At 43.1% G+C, this 9,905-nt stretch overlaps 1 long non-coding RNA gene across 2 annotated transcripts in view; it reads right to left on the bottom strand.

Moving 5' to 3' along the window:
- The window catches only part of LOC115031311, a 65,808-nt gene that overhangs the window by 25,743 nt on the left and 30,160 nt on the right, over window positions 1-9,905 (bottom strand). The window contains exons 1-2 of one of the 2 annotated variants that reach the window (XR_003836932.1): window positions 7,419-7,564; window positions 5,943-6,220 (exon numbers count right to left, since the gene is read on the bottom strand). This is a non-coding gene — a long non-coding RNA (uncharacterized LOC115031311). Of the gene's footprint in view, window positions 1-5,942; window positions 6,221-7,418; window positions 7,565-9,905 lie in introns of those variants that run through there. The other variant, XR_003836931.1, reaches the window with a different exon arrangement.

Here is a 9,905-nt window from a genome sequence, read left to right as displayed (position 1 = left end):
TTTCTCTGTGTAGCCCTGGCTGATCCTGGAACTCACTCTGTAGACCAGGCTGGCCTCGAACTCAGAAATCCTCCTGTCTCTGCTTCCCAAGTGCTGGGATTAAAGGCATGCGCCACCAATGCCTGGTTCTTTTCTTTTTTAATATTTTCAAGTATTTTTTCATATCCTAGGGCAACAAGACCAACACTCTCAACAAATGATTTTTGCAGTTGGCTCATAGCAAATTTCAGGTAATATAACAAAAATAGTCAAATGAAGACATCCTATGGCCCCTCTTGCTCTTGAATATACAGAAGATATAGACCCTAGGGTTGGGTAGAGGTCTTATGCCATGTAGACTTCTCCGAATGGGATTCCACCAGTAGCACCTGCCAGGCTAATTTGCTGGAAAGAAACCACAGCTCAATGTCTAACACTTCTCCCAAGTTCCTTTACCAATGTCCTGGCATTCCAAGCACCACACTTGTTGATGAATCCTGGGGCACCATTGAGAACCACAATGGGGATCTTTGACTTCAGTGCATACAGAAGAANCAAAGTCTGATGAGGATTCCTTTGCTGTACTGTTTCCTGAAGTAATCTGAAATGTTTTATCATGTGAGACTGTGGCATCTGGTTCCTGAGAAGGTGCCCTTGCTATCAGAACTCTGCATTACTGCAGGCACTGCCACAGTCCTCCAGTTTACATAGGACTAGAGCTCAGCATAGTTTTTGGATACAGCTCTCTGCAAGGTTACTCTGCCAATATTGATTGGCTCTAACAGCTGCAGCAACGACTATATCTAGAGAAGCCAGGATTTTCATGGGTGCATACAGGTTACTGTAAAGTCTGTCCATGTTGGCATTATCTTCTGGAATACTGTGTGCCAGTATATCCTCCCAACCCCATGTCAGGNAACTCCATTTAGCTCACACATATTTCTGACTGTCAGACCACCATCCCTGAGAACTTTTTTACCATCCCTCTGGCAATGACTAGATTCAAACTGACAAAGGCAAGATTTCTGGAAAATTCTATGAGTCTAGTTCTGTTCACACTGAACAGGATAAGGTGGCTGAGAGTCATGGCTAGGGCTCTGAGGACCAGGCATGCAGGCCACATGCACACGGACACAAGCATTGTCACCATCTTACAATTCTGGAAGTGGGTGGGTGTGGCTGGGCACTATGTCTACTCCATCACCTGATCCCTACATGTACACATATAGTCATCACATTTCCAGTCTTTAGCCCAGACCTTAGGAGAATATTACTTTATGCTTCATGAAAGTAATTGTGGAGAAGTACCCATTATCTCAACATAAAAGGGAAACATTGAAACTCCNTAAGGTGGAATGACTTATTCATGCCCTGTCTAGAGTAGAGTTGGGATTCNAACCCAATTTAAAGCCAGAATCTTAGTATAAGTCCCATTCCAAGGAGCCCAAGAGCTCCCTGGTCAAAGATAAACTTTTAAATTTTCTGAGTTGCAGATTCATCTTATTTTATCAATATAATACTCTCCCAACACTTTAATATTAATTTGTTTGATATCATCAGAGAGCTCAGGCAATAGAGGCTCCAGGGTTTAGAATATAGTGTAGGTGTGCGGCATTTATAGGTTTGCTTTAAAATAGTACTTAACTGAAGAGTGCTGAAAAACTAGCCCCTAGATACTAGATGCAAGAGGGAAGAACTCAGGTGACAAGAATGGGTGTGTGCTGGGAGGAGCAGCTTCCTCCCAGTAGGTGCTTCTGAGACCAGAAATGTGAGGTCGTGCTAAGATTAGATCAGATGTCAATTATGTTACATTAATACTCATTAAATGCATGTGATACATCTAGATGAGAATATGCCTATGTAATTTTAGAAGGTTTAAGTCTTCCTGCAGTCATTCCAGTCACTGTTCCCTGTGCCCAGTGCTGTACTTTCTCCCTTCTTGAGGTTAATTTTGCCCTCGACTCTGGAGACCTGGGAGCCATGTGAGCCCATGTGTCTTTGCATACACACGGTGCGCTTACCACTTTAAGAGCGTTACAGTTGCCCAAAGATTACAGAAAATGGGGGCAGGACAACTTAGAGCCAAACAACAGGCTCTAGAGCCTATGTCCTTGACTTGTGCTGATCTTAAGAGATGCCCTGGAAAGAATGAATCAGGTAAGTTTTGTTGTGAGAGCTCTCTAGCAAACACATCTCTCTCAGTATTATGGGGAATAGGAGGGTTTTCCTACAGAAAAAAAAAATCCTTTTTATTAAAACCAAGAGGCTGGGTGTGTAGACTAGAAAGAATAAATTATCTGAATGGAATAAAAGAAATAAGAAAAGAGGTTGCCACCGGGCAGTGATGGTGCAGGCCTTTAATCCCAGCACTTGGGAGGCAAAGGCAGGCGGATTTCTGAATTCGAGGCCAGCCTGGTCTACAGAGTGAGTTCCAGGACAGCCAGGGCTACACAGAGAAACCCTGTCTCGAAAAACCCAAAAAAGAAAAAAAGAAAAGAAGTTGCCACCACTCTCCCTCCCTCCCTCCCTCCCTCCCTCCCTCCCTACCTCCCTCCCTCCTCCTTCCTTCTCTTCCTTCCATCCTTCCTGCCTTTTGTCTTCCTTTATCCACCTCCTTTCCCCTCATTTTTCTTCTCCCACCCGCAAGCCCATAGAGAATACCCTTCAGGAACCCACAAAGAGATCTCAAATTTCTTACTTAAGAGAATAATTGGGTATTCCTTGATAACTATAATGTTTAGAAAGCACTGGTAGTAAAGGCAATCGCTTCCTAAGGACAGTTATTTTTGGTGGCACTAGGAATCAAATCCAGGACCTGGCCTATGCTAAACTAGTGTTGTACATGGAACAACACCCCAGCCCCTCCCCTGCAGCTATTTTGGCTGAGAAGCTATATACCATTTCTCAAGACATAGCCAAAGTTTGGGTGGCTAGCTTAAAATACACCAACATTTTCCAACTCATTGCTGCTACTATAAATCCGAAGTGCAGCTGAGATTTCAAGGCTGACCTCACTGCTCTATAAAATGCAGAAGGGAGTAGGGGCCTGTTTCTATGGAGGGTTTTGAATTATCCTCATCATCTAATATTCATGCTATAAAAACTCTACAAAAATGCTATTTCCTAAATAAATGTCAAGAGTCTAGATGGCATTCAGTGAATGATTCTAAGAAGAGTGCAAACAGTGTTTCCTTAATTAAAAGCAAGCAAAAAAAGATGGCTAATTAAATGTCATCATGTGAAAGGGAATGAGTAGGAGAAAGAGAGAGCTCCAGGGGAGACCATGTCAGAGAATGCCTCCAACTCTGACACGAGCCCACACAGACAACTGGGAGAAACCTGCCCCAACTGCTGTAAAGCCAGATCCAGCAATGCTAGAATATTACCAAAAACTGAGTTCCCAGGGGAAAGGCCTAAAGTATCCATCCATCCATCCATCCATCCATCCATCCATCCATCCATCCATTTCTACCTCCCTCAGTATTTCCCTAGTGAGACAAGATCTCACTCTGTAGGCCAGGTTGGCCTGGAATTCATGATGTACCTACGTCCAATTGCTGAATTATAGGTATGTGCCACCATGCTCAGTCTTAGCATCTTCTGGAAACCAAAATAACGAATGGGAATCTATGCTGTTATTATTCAAAAACCAGCAAACTGCTGGGCCACTGTGTCTTCCGTGCTGANGAATTGCTAAGCACACTACTGGACACTACTTCACCAGGTGAAGTTGTGTAGAGCGCCAACACAGCTCATCATTTATTTATTTATTTTTTTACCAGACATTGGTATTTCGAGTTTCCTCCAAAACACAAATTCGTATCAGAAGAGGATCTGGGGCATTGCTGAGGATGTTTGTAGAACACTGCTCTCATCCCTATTTTGAATCAGAACAGTTATTTCACATGAAGTAATGGGTGAGCAGGCAGTACCCCACCAATTTAGCATTCCAAAGCTCCCAAGTGTTAGCCTAAGCCTAGCTTGTTAAGGCTGCCTTAGCCCAGACCCTAACAGCTCCAACAGTAGGACACAATTCGCCTTCCTGGCCTAAATTGGCTCTGAACCACAGGACTGGAACACTGCCTGCCCACCGCAGGTACACTGCCTGCTGGCGATTCACTTTGTCNTGACTCTGCACACTCTGTGCCTCGTTCCGTATCATCATCACTCCTCAGGATATTTCTCCCCGGGTTGAAAACACACACCCTACTTCCAGCATCTGCTTCAAGTTTCCTGGATGGCCCGGTAATATGTTTGTTTAACTCACTTAGCGTTGGACTATAGATTTTGCCAGTGGCCCTTGGCACACCGGCCTCAGGATGTTTGTTTTTCTAAGTTCTGCCTTATCTTACTTCCTCTGGAAAAGCCTCACTTTTCACAGCTTGGCTGAAGCTTGAGCCAGCAACTCTCCTGAGCCCTGCCTAGAGCGTTTGCCTGAGTGGGAGGCTAAATGATCTGCAGTTTGGAAATCATGAGCACTTTGCCATGTAGTGTTTCATCCGAAGGTGAGATGAACAGCCTGAGAGTGTGGCTGAGACACTGAGACTGCATGAGCAGCAGGCTTCGTTTCTGGCCGCTCCATTTTTTCTCACCAGTGCCTGGAAGTTAGCTGAAGTTTAGAAAGTCTCATACATGGGATGCACTTGGGTTACTTGTTAAAATTCAAGTTCCCAGCTCTATATCCTCTGAGAGTCCAACTTAAAACAGCTGGAAGGGCCTGGGCCAATTATTAATTAATTCATAATTGTTTCATTACTTTTTGGCAGTGCTTTTAATTGAAATATCCCTCTACTGGTCATCTTGATGAAATATTTTATAGATCATGAGGGGAGAAACCTCCGTGAAGCACTGGGAATCTGCCATTTGAGCATCTCCTGTCTTGTTCTGAATCCAATGTTAGCTCACTGATCATCCGAGTAAGTGATCCGAACCTTTTGTCTTCAAGGACGGACAGAAGTTAGGGTTCTGTAAAGGTCTGGTGGATTTGGCACACCATGTTCAACAAAGAGTAGTTCTCATTTTTATATTGTTTTCCCAAAAGCATCACAGAGGAAATGAAGACAGTTTTAAATGTGCAGAGAGCAGGCCTAGAAACCAAGGCAGCATGCACAGAGACTGAAATCTGAACAACANAGTGAAATTGCCTTTCTCTGCCATTTCTGGTGATCTATAGAGTGTGCCTCTTCTTGGCTTGGGAGTGTCTCGAGCTTCTTTTAGCAGTCTCTGCTTCTTCATGGACTGGAGTTTCTAAATGCCTAGGTTAGCATGGTCAATTCTCTCCATATGCTCCTCAAGCCTCCTTGCTGATTTCTAACTTGATGTCTGTCTTCCTGCTAGAGGCTAAATTCCGGTAAGGGGTGGGATCTAGTTGCCCACTCCTATCCTTATTCCCGGGCTTTGGAAGATGAGCCTCGCATATAACCTTTGTGGATACAAGTTAGGACGTACTTTTTAGAAAGTCATTAGTGCTGTTCAGCTTGGGGAGAGAAAGCCTACACAACCTGCCTGGCACAGTACGTTCATTCAAATGGACAGTCTGGATGTCCTTGCAATGAACTTATTTATTTCTAATATTTTTTCCAGCCAGCCAAAAAGTTTTCTGCAACATCTGAAGGCAATATCAGGCCATTTTATTAAAGAAGGGCAAAACCCATAATGAATGTAAAGAGCTAGACGAATCACACAAGAAAACCTCAGATAACAGCATCAATTTTTGTTAGTTTTTCCATGAACCAGCTGAAGGGGCTATCTAAATGATGCATTGCTACAGCCCATAGGACCTCTCAGGGATGGCAAGAAAAATTAGTGGGGTGCAGACCACACTATTCTATTTACCAATCCTTGAAGCTTTTCTGTGTCTAAAGTCTTTCTTGTTCCTCACATGGAAACATCTTACATCAGTGTTAACATCTCACAGAGAAAAGGTGATTCACTGGGTGATTAAATTAAGCACCATGTCATACCTGTTCTGAAATCTTGGAGAAACAGCAAACTTCATGCATCATTTCCAATCTAGAAAGGCTGAGCTGAAATTTTTCTCCGTTGTCTTTCTGTCTCGGGTTCTAACCCCAAACTGAAAGCCACTTTTATATCCTGTAACACATGTTTCTTGTGAGGAAAGAAACCTTCCAAGTGCAAGTAGGCTCAGGAAACAAATGCAGAGCTCTGTTTCTGTTGGCATGGAGTCACTGAATTCCTCTCTTCTGGCTGAAGTTTCCGTTTCTGTGCTATAGAAGGATACCTGGGACAAAAGTGAGAGAGGCTCAGCAGTGCTTTACCCTGTGCCTTTAATCAGCTTAGTCCTCACTGCAGTTTAATCAACAGGAGNGCCCCTTAGACAGAACAGTTATTTTTCATTTTGCATACTGAAAATCAGCGCAGTACCATAGACTCCCAGGTCCAAATCAATAAGCATGGGAAAGTGCACATAAAAACATCTCCAGTCTTGATTTTGCAAAGTCGTGGAGATGCCACGTTTAAGGTTTTCTANAGATTTCTGTGCATTTCTTTGAACCCTTTATTTTCTTTCNTCTGGTAAAGAAAATATACAGAAAAGGAAGGAACATTTTATTCCCTGGCCGAATGCTAACAGCTGGAACTTCAGACTGCCCCAGANTTCTGTAAGGTCATTTTTGCAGGGGCAGGGAATTCAGCCAGTTTGATGAGAGCCCCCATACTCTTTTTGTTTCAGCTTTATCAGGCTTGCCACTAGTAAGACAAAGTGGCCGTGGCTTTCCCATACTATCTGATGGATGGGAGGAGGGATTTTTTGGCTTTTTTTTTTTTTTTGGTATCACATCTTCAAAGAAGGTTATCAGGGAAAACATACATCCCAAACAGCAGGAAGATTTCACAGAAGCAATTTGCTGCAGGATGTTTTCAGAGTTCAGTAAGAGTGTCCCACCATAACTCCATCCTATTTTCATTCTATGGAAGGCACAATATGTATTGCTCAGTTCTGAAACAACACATATTCTATTTAAATTAGCTCTCTCCAAATTCAGGGACTACTATGAGTCANCCCACCTGCTTTCCAGTGTCTCTCTTTCTAATTACAAGCCTCCACTGAAACTTCCTGTGTTGACTCACCAGCTCCTTTCCCACCCAGCTATCCTGTCCTCTCTTCAGGCTTTGTTTATCCTGAGGATTAACTGTGGTAGTCCCCCAAAATGCCAATACTCTGCAAATCATCCCAGACATAGAAGGTATAAGAAGCCCCTACCTGCTTCACACACGGGAAGAGTTACTGAAAACACCCCTTCCCACTTTTTGCCTTTATTTTGTATTGCCTTACATTCCTTATGTGCCATAAAGTACACTGTTAATTCTGTACATTTGTGACATGCTTTGCCTTTAGAAGTGCTGGCCTAGAGGTGAAGCCACTCTCTCTAGGGTCAAGAGGATCCATCACATGGTGAAAACCCTCATACATAGCTTACCCGTTGGGTAATTCCACCCAAGGAGTTAACAGGAGTGTAAAAGGTGACCCCACTTCATCTGATGAAAGCACCTGTGCTGACCAAGCGGTTCCTTCTGCTGGCTCACTGCTTGTTGTCTGCCTGTGCCAGNTGCCCACTGTGAAGGGAGGCTCAAGCCCTGGGGCTGCTATCTTCTGCCCACTTCACCTGAAACTGTTTGCAGAGGATCAATGCTTTGTCACCAGAATGCCCACCTCTTTGCTAACGCATGTCAAGTACATTTCATTTTTCCTCTCTTGGTCTCTGTTAGAGACAGAAAACCAGAGAGAGGGGGTTGGAGGGAGGAACAGTCTATTCTCTGGGATAGCTGGAGGATTTTTTCACCAGCTAGAGTCAAGATTGTNTATCTGTCTGTCTCTGTCTGTCTGTCTCTGTGTGTGCTCGTGTGTGTTTGTGTGTACAGCACCCAGGCATGTGTGTGCAGGCATACTTTTGTGGGAGTAAGAAGGCAATCGTGTCAATCACTCACTGTTCCTCAGACGCTGTTCAGTTGTTCACCTTGATTTTTTTTTCTTTTGTTTGTTTGAGACAAGGTTTCTCACTGCCTAGTAACTTTCCAAGCAGGTTAGTCTGACCTACAGTGTGAAGGACACTTTGTTTTGAGGCGAGCCCCTCACATTTGCCCCTGTGTCACACCTTGTGTACCTCCAAGCCCACAGCTGGATCTGATTTTTCAATGCCAGAGCTGCAAATGCTGGAGACAAACACAGCCAGGTGGGTGGCCACTGGCAGGGAAAAGCCATCCTCAGATGAACTTGTGGGTATTGGGAGGACTCCAGGTGTTTTCCAAATTTACTTTTTTAAACTCTGCCTCGTGTCCCACTTTTACATCTCTAGGCACTTTTGTCACTATTGTTTCCAATTAAATAGTTTGTCTTCTTTCCATTTCCTTCAAAAGTTATCCATACCCATTGCTCTGAATTAATCTACAAACGATCAAAACAAAACAAAACCCAGAGCCACCAATAACACCATCACGTAAATAGAATCCACCATGCGTAAGTNTTCCTTAGTTACTTTAAAGCACAGAAACATCTGTGCATAATGTATTGTAAACATCCCCCACTTGCTTATGCATCTTGACTCTCTTTAGAGGCAGAGGAATGCTCTTTGGTTCNATCAAATCNAGAATCTGGGTTCTGCTCTGTGGCTCTGTGTGTTGTGATATAGTTGACTCACACTCTGGTAACATGGCAGGCAGTGGTCTATTGCCTTGGGTTTTCCTCCCACAACAAGACAAGGTTATAGTTAATATCCCTATAACAAAATCTTTACACTCACACCCCCAGGTTTGTTCTGTGTTTTTATTTCCTTTAAAAATCGAAAACATGGAATGTTATCGTTTGACTCTGATGTGTCTCCCACGGGCTGCTGTTTTAAACGTGTCTTCCTTAGTAAGCAGCAAGTTAGAGGTATGTGGTTCCTTCAGCAGGGGCTGACTTGTTGAAGCAGGTTACTAGGAGTGGGCCTTCAAAGTTCTGGAACTTTCCAGCTTGACCATAGTGTCAGTAGTATCTGACAAACAATCCTGCTGCTGTGAACTCTGCCGTACATTTCCTGCTATGTTGGACTAAGACCCTCTTGAACCAACAGGCCAGATTTAACCTTCCTTCCAAACTTGTCAAGTACTGTAGATCCCAGTGATGCAACACACAAGACCCAGTGATAGTACATGGTCAATTTAGCATACCTTATGTTTCATGTGCATTTTAACACACCTCATCTCACATGACAGGCCATGGTCAAAGTGCACACACACTGTCTTGTGTGCCAGTGCTTTGCTTCTGTCTGGAATATGGTCAGTCTTGTGTGGCGAGCTATAGAACTTCCAGAAAGCTTTGGGTTTTGANACTTGGCAAACAGACTTTGGATTTGCAGATTTTGGATGCTCTGTGTGTGTAAGGATGCCCCATTATTGTATTCACATCGTCTGTGCTTTTCCTATCCAGCTGTCATTACCTCAGTCAAACAGTAAGCATCCATAACTCTACAGGGTGATATATACAACATATAAGGTAATAGATGATGTAAAGTAATACAGCCTCTGTGTTGAATTCATTCCACTGGCCCATTGGCCTACTTCGGCCCCACAGTTAGCTCTACCTTAGTGTTGCTATCTGGTAAGGCATGTCTTCTCGCCTCAGTGTCTTATTTGCCCTTTGTAAATCTCTACATACATTGGAACTAGCTAACTAAAAATTAGAGGGTGGGATTTCATTGGAAGAGAAGTTGTATTTTAAACATTATGATNGCCTCTAATCCATGAGCATTTTAGTAATCTTAATAACTGTTAATTAGATTTTTGTAAGTTATTCATACATCTTTATCTCTTATGTTGATTTATCCTTACATATTTTTCATGCTATCTTCTTAAATTTTCATTTTTGATCTCTAGTTTATCACAGAACTGTAGGATTTATAGACTGATTTTATACCCAGCAAGTTTAT

This window comes from Mus caroli, chromosome 6, assembly GCF_900094665.2.
Source record: "Mus caroli chromosome 6, CAROLI_EIJ_v1.1, whole genome shotgun sequence".
In the NCBI taxonomy this organism is placed as follows: domain Eukaryota; kingdom Metazoa; phylum Chordata; class Mammalia; order Rodentia; family Muridae; genus Mus; species Mus caroli.
This window is presented reverse-complemented; position numbering and strand designations above follow the sequence as displayed.